Here is a 13913-nt window from a genome sequence, read left to right on the forward strand (position 1 = left end):
GGAATAAAGCCTCAAATGCATTGCCCCTCAAAATAATATGCATGAAGGAACTCCTAAAAGATATGCAGAACTTTCATTCTTTGAGACACTATAAGGTCCATTCCTGCATGAAGCCAGGTTATCCGAGAGCTATGGACCTGAGCCACAGCACATGGCTGCTCACAGACACCCTAACAGAACAGCCTTGAGGAAAAGAATAATTATTTATTGAGCACATACAATCTTTATCTACATCACAAGGTAGATGTTATTCTCATGTTAGAGAAGCAAATAATCAGATCTCTAGAGGTTATTTCCCCCAACGACACAGAGCCACACCATGGGCCTAGATGAAGGACATGAGAAAAAATAGCCCAGTGAATCCTGCTGACTTTCGGTGTAATGGTATTGAGAAAATTGTATTAAACTATACTGAATCCACTTTTAAAGAAATTATAGGAGAAATTTCATTCTAGATTTTAGACGGGAACAACTTTGTTCCTCTTAGGCAACTGGTTTTTCTCATGGATGAGCTGTTCAATCATTAAATTTTTCATGTTTTCCTCTTTGCCTAGAAGTTAGAAAACTCAAAATTAAGTGTGTGCTCTGCTCTAATACACATATAGGATTTCAAAATGGATTTTGTGAGCTAATGTTTCTCTTAGCTCATTTCATCTTGTTTTTTTTCTTCACTGATATTCTCAGATTCAAAAATCTCATCTTATATGTTCATTGATTACAAACTATATAACTTCAAATGCTATTTACCAAAATCTTATAAAAACTCACCAAGTTGTACAGTATACGATCTATGTTATACTCAATAAAGTACTGGGGAAAAGTAAAAAAGAAAAGCTATTTATAATCATCAAAATCAAAGGACAGTAATTCAAATATTTCCTATACTATCTTTGAGTCAATTCTTAACAAAACATTTTAAATTACTTCTTCCTTGCATAAGCAATCACTGAATTAATATTGTAATTCTATTTATTATAGCTTTTAACTTAAAATATGCTTATATATCTGTATGTGGATTTATTAAAGTTAGAATGGGGATAATTTTGAGGGATTTCATTTCATAAAGATTGCATCATAAGGTTCTTCTATTGGTCTTTTTATCATATTTATCCTAGGGGAAAGGAGTACATATCACTGAGTCAGCGTGGATGAAAAAGCATCTTTAGTGAAATAAAAGTATTAGTGGAGAAAAAGGAAAACAAGCACATGGAACAACTTGGTAAAACCAATGCCAGTGTGAAATGCACATGCCCATGACTTTGGTTTCACTCTTCTTCTTGTCTTGGTTGTCTTAGTAGTGATTCTCAAATTTTTTTGATGTTGGAACTCTACACTCTTTAAATTTTCTTGACTTTTAGTTTTTGTAGGTTATAACTATTAATATTTACGCTATTAGAAACTAAAATTGATAAATGCTGAAAACTATTATGTATTAACAAAAGCATCTTATTTTTAAATAGCTATAATTTTTTCAAAAAAAAATGAGTGGTGCTTTCTAGTTTTTAAAATCTCTTTAACATCTTGCTTCATAGAGCACAGATTCTCATATTTGCTTCCGCATTTATTTTGAGAAGTTGTTTTTGTTGGAAGTACATGAAAAAAAATTGGCCGCACAGAGTTATGTAGTTGGAAAAAAGGTATTTTAATAGCCTGCTCAGGTAATTATGGACATTTGAATTTGACACAACATCCAAATTCAACAAATTGTGATTTCTTAGCACCATATGAGACTGGTAGTATTCTAACAACCAGAACCAAATAAGAAAGTACAACAGAAAGGAAACTACAAACCAATATCCTTCATGAAGTTAAATGCAAAAATCTTTAACAAAATTTTAGCAAATTGAATGCAACAGTATGTGTGTGTGTGTGTGTGTGATGTGTTTATATGACCAAAAAGGATTTATTCATGTGTGCAAGGTTCATTCAATATTCAAAAATTAATCAATGTAACTCACTATGTCAAGAGGCTAAGGAAAAAATCATTATGTCCACATCAATTAATGCAAAAAAAGAATTTTGACGTAATTCAACCTCCATTCAGGATAAAAAGTCTCAGTACACTAGAAGGAGAAGGGGAATCTTCTCAACCTAATAAAGAACATCTACAAAAAACCTACAGCCAACATCATACTTAACAGTAAAAGACTGAATAATTTTCCTTTAAGATCAGGAACAAGGCAAGGATGTCCACTCTCACTGTTCTTATTTGGCACAATACTAGAATTTCTAGCACTTGCAATAAGGCAAGAAAAACAATTAAAGATTCATTTTAATTTTAACAGACTGGAAAAAAAGAAAGTGTCTTGGTCTGCAGATGATAAAGAAAAAAAAATTCTCAAAGAATCTACAATCCTAGATCCAAAATATGACTTCAGTAAGGTTTCAGGATACAAGATCAATACACAAAAACCAACTGCATTTCTATATATTGACAACAAAAAAAAATGGAAACAAATTTAAAATGAATGTCATTTACAGTTGCTCCAAACAAAATGAAATAATTAGGTGTAATTCTAACAAGGGACGCTTGGGTGGCTCAGACAGTTAAGCATCTGCCTTTAGCTCAAGTCCTGATCCCAGGTGCCTGGAATTGAGACTCACATCAGGCTCCTTGCTCAGCAGGGAGCCTGCTTCTCCCTCTGCCTGCCTCTCTCCCTATTTGTGCTCGCTTGCTCTCTCTCTCTCTCTGACAAATAGGTAAAAATCTTTTTTAAAAAAATCTAACAAAACACAGGTAATATCTGTATAATGAAAATTATAAATTGCTAATAAAAGAAATCAAGGAAGACCTAAATCCTGAAGACATTCCATGTTTACAGACTGTAAAAATGAACATAGTAGGGGTGCCTGGGTGGCGCAGTTGTTAAGCGTCTGCCTTCGGCTCAGGGCGTGATCCCAGTGTTCTGGGATCGAGCCCCACATCAGGCTTCTCCGCTAGGAGCCTGCTTCTTCCTCTCCCACTCCCCCTGCTTGTGTTCCCTCTCTCGCTGGCTGTCTCTCTGTCACATAAATAAATAAAATCTTAAAAAAAAAAAGAATAAATATTGAAAAAAAAATGGTTAACATGGTAAATTTTATGTCATGTGTTTTTTATCACAATAAGAAATTATATAAAACTAATATTAAATATTAAGTGGAAGAACAAGTTGCATTTGTGGAATGCCTACAAAATGTCAGAAATCACCCAAATAAATACATAAATCACAATATTTTCATACTACTCTGAAAAAGTCATTACTTTTTTCTTCTAGAAAGCATGATAATCACTTTCATAATATCAGAATATGTTCAGTTCTATCAAAGACAGGAAAGCTACTGGACCATTAGGTAATTTTATCTGGAGATCTAAATATACATATTCATAGATATTGCTAAGTATATTTGCTTAATTTTATTCCCAGTAGAAGCTACATTTTAGGGATTCCTGGGTGGTTCAGTCAGTTAAGCATCTGCCTTTGGCCTAGGTCATGATCGCAGGGTCCTAGGATCCAGTCCACATGGAGACTCCTTGCTCTGCGCGGAGCCTGCTTCTCCCTCTGTCTGCCACTCCCCCTGCTTCCTCTGCTTGTATTCTCTCTCTCTCTGACAAATAAATAAAATCTTTAAAAAAAAAAAAAAAAAAGAAGCAGCAGCAGCTACACTTTAGGAACCTTACTTCATATTCATATTTATTCTGGTTCCTTATGGGTTCTAAAAACAAAATTCACAGATACACTCTCAAGCATGTTATTGAAGTAAATATGCTATACTATAACCAATGAGGAACACATTTAACTTTTAATTCCTTAGTTAAGGATGAAAATAGCTATTACATATTCTATGCCCAAGATAAATTTTTAAAAGAGAAAATGCCTCCTATTCTGAAATGACAGCCCCCTCACATATGGAGCAGTAAACTTTTCTTTCTTCCTGAAATACTCATTTGGCACTGATTTTTGACAAGTGAAAATGCCTTTCCACATACATACGGTCCACTTGATTTTAAGAAGCACTGATCACCCCCCTTTCAAACTTTCCTTAATATTTAAGATGTCTACTTTCCTTTAATTTTTGTAGCAAGTTGCAGAAATTAACTTGCTTCGATTTTCCAAAAATAACGGGTTGAAATGTGTGTGCTGACCAAGGGAGACGCTGATGTAGACTAAATGTACATGTCAGAGATTTAAAAAAGTATTCAATGGGGGCACCTGAGCAGCTTAGTTGGTTAAGCTTCCGACTCTAGATCTCAACTAAAGTCTTGATCTGTGTCATGAGTTCAAGCCCTGCATTGGGCTCCACACTTGGGTGTGGAGCCTACTAAAAAATATAAATAAATTAAATAAATGAATGAATGAATGAATAAATAAATAAATAGTCAATGAATTTCACAAGTTATTTTTTCCTCAAATATCCTAAAAGAAGTAAAATCATTAGGGGCGCCTGGGTGGCACAGTCATTAAGTGTCTGCCTTCAGCTCAGGGCGTGATCCTGGCGTTCTGGGATCGAGCCCCACATCAGGCTCCTCTGCTATGAGCCTGCTTCTTCCTCTCCCCACTCCCCCCTGTGTGTTCCCTCTCTCGCTGGCTGTCTCTATCTCTGTCAAATAAATAAATAAAATCTTTAAAAAAAAAAAAAGAAGTAAAATCATTAAAACTATCCATAAATGAATAAAAATCATCCTTTTGTTTACATATAATAGTAAATACTAGCATCTATTTTCAAAATTAGTAGCTAAAGGGGCAGCTGTAGATCAATTTTTAATCCTACCACGATTGTGCACGCAAATTACACCTGTTTTTTTCCTCTCCCTTGATTTTTTACATTGTTGAACTGAAGAAACAATATTTAATATTCTAGATTGAGACATGCTAAGTAACTAAATATTATCATTTTGCATGTGATCAATTCTAAAGCTAAGTGAAAATGCCCCCATTTGGTTTCATGTAAATTAAGCTGATTATAGAAAGTATCCAATTTCTATCGTTCCTCTCCATAAAGTAGCTAGCACATATTTGTTGGGTAACTGCAGACTGACTGATTCTAAATATAAACCGAGTTGTGTGCTAAAATTATTGTCCTGATTTTTTAAGCAATCACTATAAGTATCACACATGGTTACAGATTTTATTAAGTACCTTGAAAAAATAGTTTAAATAATAACGACAAAATTACACGTGAAAATTTTCCCATCAAGCATAATGATTCAAATTAAATCCATAGTTGCTAACTTCTCCTACCAATACTCCACACATATGGCCATCCATATAATAAAACCAGTCAAACCTAGTATTAGGACTACACCAATTAAAGCAGATTTTACACAAACAAGTTTTAAGTGGGGTCACTTCTCTCACAAAAGAAAGAGGATACTACCTTAAAAGAGAGGTATACCTAAGCAGCTCTAAAATTCTAATCCAACAAAAAGCCTCAAAATAATCTTGAAGCTGCTGCCTGGATTACTGCTGATCCATCTTTCAAATCTACGAATGCTCAATTTACTTTAAAAAGTCCATTTCATGAAAATACACCAATGGAGGAGAAAGGAGAATTTATGTAAAAATAAGCTAATACCATCGTGTTGAATTAGACCTGACACAGACCAGACTTTGCAAAGTAGTGGGTAAAAGAGATAGAAATGCTCAAAATAATCCTTTGTCAAACATAATGTTCTATTTCACATGGCTAAGCAGAAGAACAAAATAACATAGAAGCTTGGAAACTCAAGAGCCACAACACAATTTTTAAAAAATCAAACAATGTGTATGTTTCAGCGTACCCAGTGAACCAAGAATATCATCAATTTCAAAAGTAAGGTATTCTCAGACCTTTGGGTCAGACTCGGAGAAGACCCAGTGGTCACTTTGACCACCTAACTCTAAACCTTCAAACGAGGCAAAGGAACATAGGCCAACTAGTCACTTGCAAGTGAAAAGTTAAGGAAAAAAAGAGTAAAACGGCTTTATCACTCACCTTCCCAGAGCCCAAACAATCCCAACTACTATATGTACTATGGGCAGGAGTGTGTAAACGAATCAATGTCAAATGGGAATTAACAGAAATACGGGTAAAGGGAAATTGTTGGCTAGGCCCCGTTCAACTTTGACAGATAATACCTAAGACTAATGGAAATAAATTTACCACTTCCTAAGAGCTTAAGGAAACTGTTTTAAATAATAGGTCTCAACTAAGCACAGGACAAATTCTTCCTCAATGTCCAGCTTCCACCAGAAATCATCTGTCAGGTCCTAAAAAGCGGGGGCTACTTTGGATTTGTAAAGTTGATGCTTCAGTTTTCACTTCCTTTCAGGTCTCCCAAGACTAATGGCACATTATAAAAACCTGCCTATGCTCCCCACTTGTGCCCTCAAGGCACATTCATATCCCAGTGACTCCCCTTCTGCTGGTCCTCAGAGACACTTAATGGCCTTCCTGCCTCAATGGCTTCTGAAATTCCAAGTAGGATGGGGTGGGACCCAGAGGAAGCACAGGTGAGAGACTGGGGGAATAAGAAACCCAGCCAAAGCAAAGAGGTAGCCTCACTCCTCCCTACAAATGGCAGGGTAAGGGAGGCATAGCCTCTCTCCTCCTTGAGGGGAATTTACGTTAGTGGAGGATTACTGGAGACAAGGGGAAGGTGGAGGGTTACTGGAAACAAGGGGAAGGAAGCATCTGAATGCCCAGGGGAGATGCTGGGAATGTTCTGTCTCTCTCAGTGGCCACTCTCTCAGAAGCTGTCTCTAGTAATGCACAATGGAGAAGGGGCAGAAGTCGTCAATGCCTACCACACTCTCTTGTACCTTGTAACCAGGGCTTCTGCTAAGAACTGGAAGGAGGTCTGAAATTCCCACCCTCACCTATGTGGATTCTCTAAATTAGAGTGCAAGAGTAAGTTCATAATCTTTGCATTGCCAGGATACTGAAGCTGGAGACCTAGGAATCTGATACAGGAGGGCGGAAGAAGCTGAAATTAGAAAGAGATAAGGGTGAGGGTAGACACCTGAAGGGAGGATGGAGGGGAGGAAATTGAGGTCCACAAATACAATGCTAAAACCAGAACGTTGTCCATCATATATTCCCTTCTCTGACTATAACATCTTGCGGGCTCTCACCAAACATGCTCTCCAGCTTCATTTACATCTTCTCTCCTCAGGCCCCAATTGTCTGCCTTCCTCCTACTGCCCATGATTTTTTTTAATTGAAGTACAGTTGACATACAACATTACATTAATTCCACGTGTAAAACACAGTGATTTGACAATGCTCTACGTTATGCAATGCTCACCACTACACCAAATAAGTGTAGTTACCATCTGCACCATACAGAGTCATTATAATATTGACTATATGCTCTATGTTGTACTTTTCATCCCCATGACTTACTTATTTTTTAACTGGAAGTCTGTACCTCTTAATCCCCTTTGTCTATTTTGCCCAGTAGCCATGATTTAAATAGTTTTTCTAATCAAAAGAGGAGATTGTGTGAAAAAGTGTAATCTGAGGAACCACAAATAGGAGGGTTAGTAATTAATAATATGCCAATATCTTATAATTAATTTGTAATGTCCAGAGAACATGCAGAATCCAGTAGAGTTTCTTGCATAAAATAGTCAAATTACACATCATTAGAAAAAATAATTGTAACTGTGTGGTGATGGATATTAACTAGACTTAGTGTGGTGATGATTTGCAATATATATAAATATCAAATCATTATGTTACACCTGAAACTAATATAATGTTATATGTCAATTATATCTCAATTTTTTTAAAAAATTGAACTAAGATTTCATGCTTTTTAACCCAGAAATTTCATTTCTGAGGCTCTGTAGTAAGAAACCAATTTCCAAAATAAAGAAAAAAGTTTATGAACAAAGATGTTCATCACAGCATTAGTTATTATCATCAAAAATATAGCAACACTGAGGAATGGTTAAGAAATTATCATACATCTACCTAATGGAAAATTATGTAGATATTTTAAAAGTTCACTTTCCAGTTGTAATTAAATGAAAACTAATGTTTTAAAATTTAAAGTAAAAACATTTTAAAAAGTAATATATATATCATGATTAAAACTATGCGCAGAAAAAAAGAGTGGAAGAAAATATCAAAATCACATCAAAATATTAATAGTGCTTGTCTTTAGTTAGTACAAGTATGGTGATTTTTTTTTCCTTTTTACATTCTTATAGTTTCCAAATTGTTCATAATTCTATAATGGAAAGGGAAGGCTTTTAAAAAGGCAAGCTTCTTTGAAAGAGGAAAAATGTTACTTTCATAGAAAACTCCTTCTGGGTTCAGTTGACAATCCTTTTAATCTATGTACCCAGGAACTATAGCATTTTCTGGAAGGACACTTAGAACAAGGAATATGGAGTATGTGAGCAAGACCATCCAAAGAGAAACTCGGCCTGCTTAGTAACCTGTGCTACTAGTGCCCTATGACTACCAGATGAGCAGATTCCACTGCCTGATAAGCAAGGTTTTTCACAATTTGTCACTGTTTCTTCAAACAGTATATGAGCACTTAGCTGAACCTCCTTGTCTGGCTTTGTCTTTTCCTATCCAAATCCTTCCCATCTGGCAGAGTGATTTAATTCACTTCCATCCATGAAGAGTTTCCTCATTCTCTTATGAAACCAGCCTCTACTATTTCTCCTACCTAGGATGTTGATATAGCATTTATAGCACCACCTTTTCCTGTATTAAGCCAATTCTAATTATTTTCTTAATTACTCATGTGTAAGTAAATACGTCTCCAGCTAGACTTTAAGTTCCTTGAAGTCAAGAATTTGAATGTTCTGCAGACAGCAGTCATTCAACAAATACATACATATATACAGAAAGAGAGAGAGAAGAGTGAGAAAAGATGCAGTGCTAAAACCGGGTTGGTATTATATTCATAGTTGGTGATGTTATCTAAATAAAATGTGTGTTGCCTCTGTTTTAAAATGTTCCCACTGACTATCGCTAGGATGTGCACTTTTCTTTTTTTTTTAAATAGAAGTGGGATCGTAGTTTTGTTTATTTATTCATACCAGTTCTGCCATCCTCCGTGTAGTTAAACAGACTGGACTGCGAGATGCCTCACCAAGGTTCAGGATATAGTCTACAGCCATACAAAGAACAAAAAGAAATTACCTCCTAGAAATCAAATTTAAGTCATCACATGATCCTTCTTCTCTTATAGTCTTGTGTGAACAACATACATAAATTTGTTTTATGGCCTTATTTAGGCCATGAGCTTTAGCCTCTCAATATCCTCATTAATAATTCTCCAATGTAAATAGTTCAATATTTTAGAAATAACAGACTAAGATGACCAAGTTCCTATCTGCCGTCAAGTACTATTCCAGTACTTAAGAGATAACGAGCATATGTACTATAGCAACCTGCCTCCGGAGACAGCAACAAGAGTTTCACATCTTAAGAGAGAATGCATAAATCATAAATGAAAGCAAATCAAATGGCCAAGAACAGACAAAGAAAAACCCAGCATCTGTTATTTTTTCAGAAAGAACATACAGGTCAATATAATTGTTGACTCTGAAGGGCAGAGCAAAAACAAATCAATGCAGTTTCCCACTATACAGAACTACATTTTGCACAACACACATATTTTTTGTAAGTCAATGCTTGTCCAAATTCCAGCACTTACTAGCCATATGATCTTGAACCTTCTCTCTATTTCAGTTCCTTAGTCTGTAAAATGGAGTTACCACCTACTATGAAAATGAATCAAATAACATTATCAGTCTGGGTTTATCTGTCACCCTATCATGGGATGACACACCCCACAAAAACAGTTCAGTCACACACCCCATGAACTAGATGACTGGTCTTATTGCAAATGTTTCCATTAAGTTTTAAAAAAGAAAAAGATTTCTAGGTGTTTTGTTTTGTTTTGTTTTACTTTCCTAATTGATTTTTCCAACATTTGAGCATCCACCATGTATCACTGCCAAAAATGTGTCAAACATCTCCTGCTATGACCTAGCTCTCCTTTGCAGTGTTGTCCAGATATTACTTTTTGGCATATGCTTTCTAAGAAAATTTTTTCCCACATAATTCGAAGCCCTTTCTTACTAAAAGAACAATAATTCCATACACAGTAAGTTTACAGGTTGTTGCTATTGTTTGCGATCACTCTTATGAAAATTAATTTTATGTTTAATACCGAACGGGCCATCTGTATGTACACTTACACTTGGACACACGACTAACTCTGTAATACGGTGGAAGATCCATGGGCTTTGGAGTCATGGAGACTTGTATTCAAATTCCTGTTCTGTGACCTTGAGCATGTAATTTAACTTCCAGGCTCCTCATGTTCCACCTTTGGCTCTGGGTTGTTGTTATGATTTAATGAAATAATATATCTAAAATAAGTGACTAGACTCTGAAAGTATTATTTCTTATCCCCCTTAAATCTTTTCTTCCTATACCAAGACCAAGCAACCGACTCTGAACACAAGACAACTTGGACACAGCATCTATTTCACACATTAGCGGGGGAATGCTGTGCAAGGAAAAACTGAGTGGACGATTGCTTAAATTAGGTATCCAGTTGAGCAAGAAGTAAAGAAACTGACAGGTATAGACGAGGGCCCCATACTTCACTCGCATGTGGGAAAAAGACACTAATCTGACACACTTTAAAGACTGCACCGCACACTCACCGAGGTTTGTACGGTGCTCTGGGAAAAGAACGGAATTACGGAACAAGCCAGCAGGGAGCCTCCTCATTCCCCCTACCCGACCCCGCCCGCCCGGATGGTACCTCTGAAGCCTAGAAACTGAGGTGAGAGCACAGCAACTGACCTCGTCCTCCCTCCCCCCACACCCTCCCCCATTCTGCCCAAATCTCTCTCGGGGCACAAATGGTGCTGAATCATTAGTCCTAACAGTAGCAGGTCCCGGTCCCGCTGCTCCCGTGGGAGCCAGTGTCCCTGGAGCAATGACCGTCCCTGGTGGGGGCCGATACCTCGGGGTGTGGGGGCAGTGAAAGGGGGTCGGGGAGGATCGGAGCAGCAGGTACTTACCGACGTGAGGGAAGCCCAGCCCCGGTCCTCTCCTGCCCGCTGCAGGCGGTCCCTCTGCCGCCCCTCCGCTTCCCGGTTTCCCGCGGGCGGTTGCTCCCGGGCCCGGCAGCCTGCGCTGGTGGTCCGGTGCTCCCCTCCGCCCGCCCGCCGCCCTAAGCAGCCACGGCTCGGGGCTTCGGGCGCTCCACCCGGAGCAGCTGGAGCAGCTGTCGCTGCCGAAGGGGGTGGTGGCTACCGAGGGCCAGACCATTCGCGGGCTGCGACCGGGGGTGCGCGACGTGCGGAGCGGGGCGGACGTGGAGGGCGCTGAGGACCGGCGACGGTTGGGAGGAACCAAGAACGAGGGGAATCGTCTGCTTCCCAGCAGCGCCGGGAGGGCTTGGGGGCAGAAGGGACCAACAGAGGAGCAGCTGCTCTCCCTGGCTGTTGACTGCGCACAATTCCTTAGCTTTTCCAGGCACCCCCCTCCGGGTTTGCCTTGGTTCCGCTCAGGGCTCCTTTAGAACGCGGCAAACAGAAGACCTAGCAACGGGCGCGCCTGGGCGGTGTCCCCTCCTGGGGAGATGCGAAAGGGAGCTGGCAGGAGCCCTGCTTTCGTGCCACCTCTTCCCGCTCCACAGTGGGGCCCTACGGCGCCAGTTTCTGGTGCATATCTTACTCTAGACGTCTTACTACAAAATAGAGGAGGGCATCTGAGTCCTTGCAGGGGCTCCTCAGATCTTTTACCCACGCATCTTTGTGGAGCAAAGAATTAAAAGGTATTTACCCCCAGCCTGAAAATTAGAAAATAAAATTAAGTGGGCCCCCATACTATAGGTGCTTTGTAGATACAGGAAAATAAGGGACGGTTTTGAATCACAGAGTTATTGCTCCACAAATGTTGAACCACTGCAGTTGGAAAATGTACATTTAGGAAACCCTTCTAACAGCTCTATAAAAGATTATTAAAGAAATTCAAAAATATTTCAGGTTCACTGTTCACCATTTTAAAGATCAGTGCCTTGGGGGTGGGGAGGAAATCATATCCTTATATGAAATTAACTTTTATAGAACTGGAAAGAGAAGTTCCCGCCATGACATTCCTTACACTTTTGTGAAAGCACTTGTGTGGTCCCTGCCCCTTTCACAACCAGGCTTAAGCAGGTTCATTTCAGACCATGGTGAAGATGGAGACAAATATATAGTTTTCCTTATAAAAAGAAGGAAAAGAACAGAGCTGACAACTACCTTTAAAATTCAATTTAAGGGGACAAAAAAAAAAGACCTTACAAATACCTCAGTTAAAAAAAAAAAAAAGCCCTTCCACAGTTAAAAGCCATTTACTCTGAATTAAGGTTTTGTCCTTTTTTGAGTTAACATAATTTTTAACATAAATTGAGCACCTACTATGGACTGCACTGAGAGTGTTTCCAGTTTTATTCCTTCATTTATTCTAAAAACTCCTGTAAAATTGGTGATTTCGTTGCTATTTTTAAAATAGACTGGACTCAGAAAGTTTGTTATGCTGGGTTCACATCTCATAGTTAATGAGTGCCAGAACAAGCATTGCGATCTGGAGTTTTTGACTAGTGCCTTTCCACTAGAATGCTCCAGGAAACATATACTAATAAAGCCTTATCATATCCAAGATTGGCCCTTGAATGTGAGTTAATTTATCCTTCCTTTGTGAACACTAGGTTTCATGGTGGAGAAAGGGACATTTAAATATCTAACGTGGATGTCACCCTGAGGTTAGAAGTAAGGATCAGAAAGAGGAGGCTGTATTTCACCCAGAATTAACCTGGAAACATCAATTAAAAAAAAAAAAATGCATGGTTAGCAACGTGAGGGTGAAGAGAAATTCTCCACTACCTTTTAATCATTTTTTACATCATCATTTACCCTATATTGTGCTTTATACTACCCTTAAACTATGATTCTATATTACACGTTTCACTATTATTCTTCCCAGAAAGGAGCAAGATGTTTTTAAATGGACTTAATGTCATGGGTCCCCATACACTTTACCAGAATTTAAAGTAACAGGGCATTAATAACTCTCACATCATGTTAAGGAAACTTTTTGAGAAATAAGGAATAAAATTAAATGTTTACCCCATGTTGTGCCATTGTTCCTATGTTAACTGTTATTGTAAATGTTCACACATCAGTACCAGCAAAACAGAAATCCCCAGCGCTCCATGTTGCTGAGGAGCTGGGGTATAGATCCCTAGTGAGGCCAGGCAGCTGTGACTCAGGGCAGGGATGGCCTCAGCCTCAGAAATGTGTGATTCTTCTCTCTACATGCTGTTGTTTCACTTTCAAGGGAGACAAAAAAGGAATAGAATTGGAGTAGACAAATGCCTTTCAAATTAGTATTCTCTCTTTGATTGACAGGGGTATAAGAAGGAAGGATAAGGTCTCAGGTGGTTTACTTGAGACCAAACTGGGATGTATTTTTCTTACCAGTGACATTTACTTTTCTTACCAGTGACATCTCCTGCCATCTGTTTGTACAAGTTGAACTTCCTGGAGGATATGTTTCTGAATGAAGAAGGAAGGGGACATTTTGTGCGGTGCCTTGAGAAACTGTCAAAAGGAATAAAGAGAATAGTGGGATGCCTGCGTTTCCTCCTCTCCCACAGAGTCTTCTAATGCTTTTGAACCCATTGGGGAAAGAAGTGAAGGCCAGCAACTGAGGAATTATTTTCACAAATGACTTTGTGTGATTTCAGGTATAAGAAGTACTATTTTGGACCCTAGTGACACAGAGCTAGGGGAGAGGGCACTTCTCTCACTCAATCTGCCATAGACTTCATGCAACCTTGCCACCAATAAGGAAGGGCTCTGCCAGTGAAGGCATATTCTCGTAAAGAACATTGGCAGCTGATATGTGGTCAACATAACTTG

General features: G+C 38.5%; 1 protein-coding gene across 8 annotated transcripts in view; it reads right to left on the minus strand.

The window, feature by feature from the left end:
• Window positions 1-11412, minus strand: part of TTLL7 (tubulin tyrosine ligase like 7) — a 159760-nt gene extending 148348 nt beyond the window's left edge. For 2 of the 8 annotated variants that reach the window (XM_034653776.1, XM_034653777.1), the window contains exons 1-2: window positions 11025-11407; window positions 9021-9091 (exon numbers count right to left, since the gene is read on the minus strand). The gene's annotated coding sequence lies outside the window, so the exon portion shown is untranslated. Of the gene's footprint in view, window positions 1-9020; window positions 9092-11024 lie in introns of all 8 variants that reach the window. The other 6 variants (XM_034653774.1, XM_034653778.1, XR_004623280.1 and 3 more) reach the window with 5 other exon arrangements.
• Between the last annotated feature and the right edge of the window lie 2501 nt (window positions 11413-13913).

This window comes from Ailuropoda melanoleuca, chromosome 2, assembly GCF_002007445.2.
Source record: "Ailuropoda melanoleuca isolate Jingjing chromosome 2, ASM200744v2, whole genome shotgun sequence".
Taxonomy (NCBI): Eukaryota; Metazoa; Chordata; class Mammalia; order Carnivora; family Ursidae; genus Ailuropoda; species Ailuropoda melanoleuca.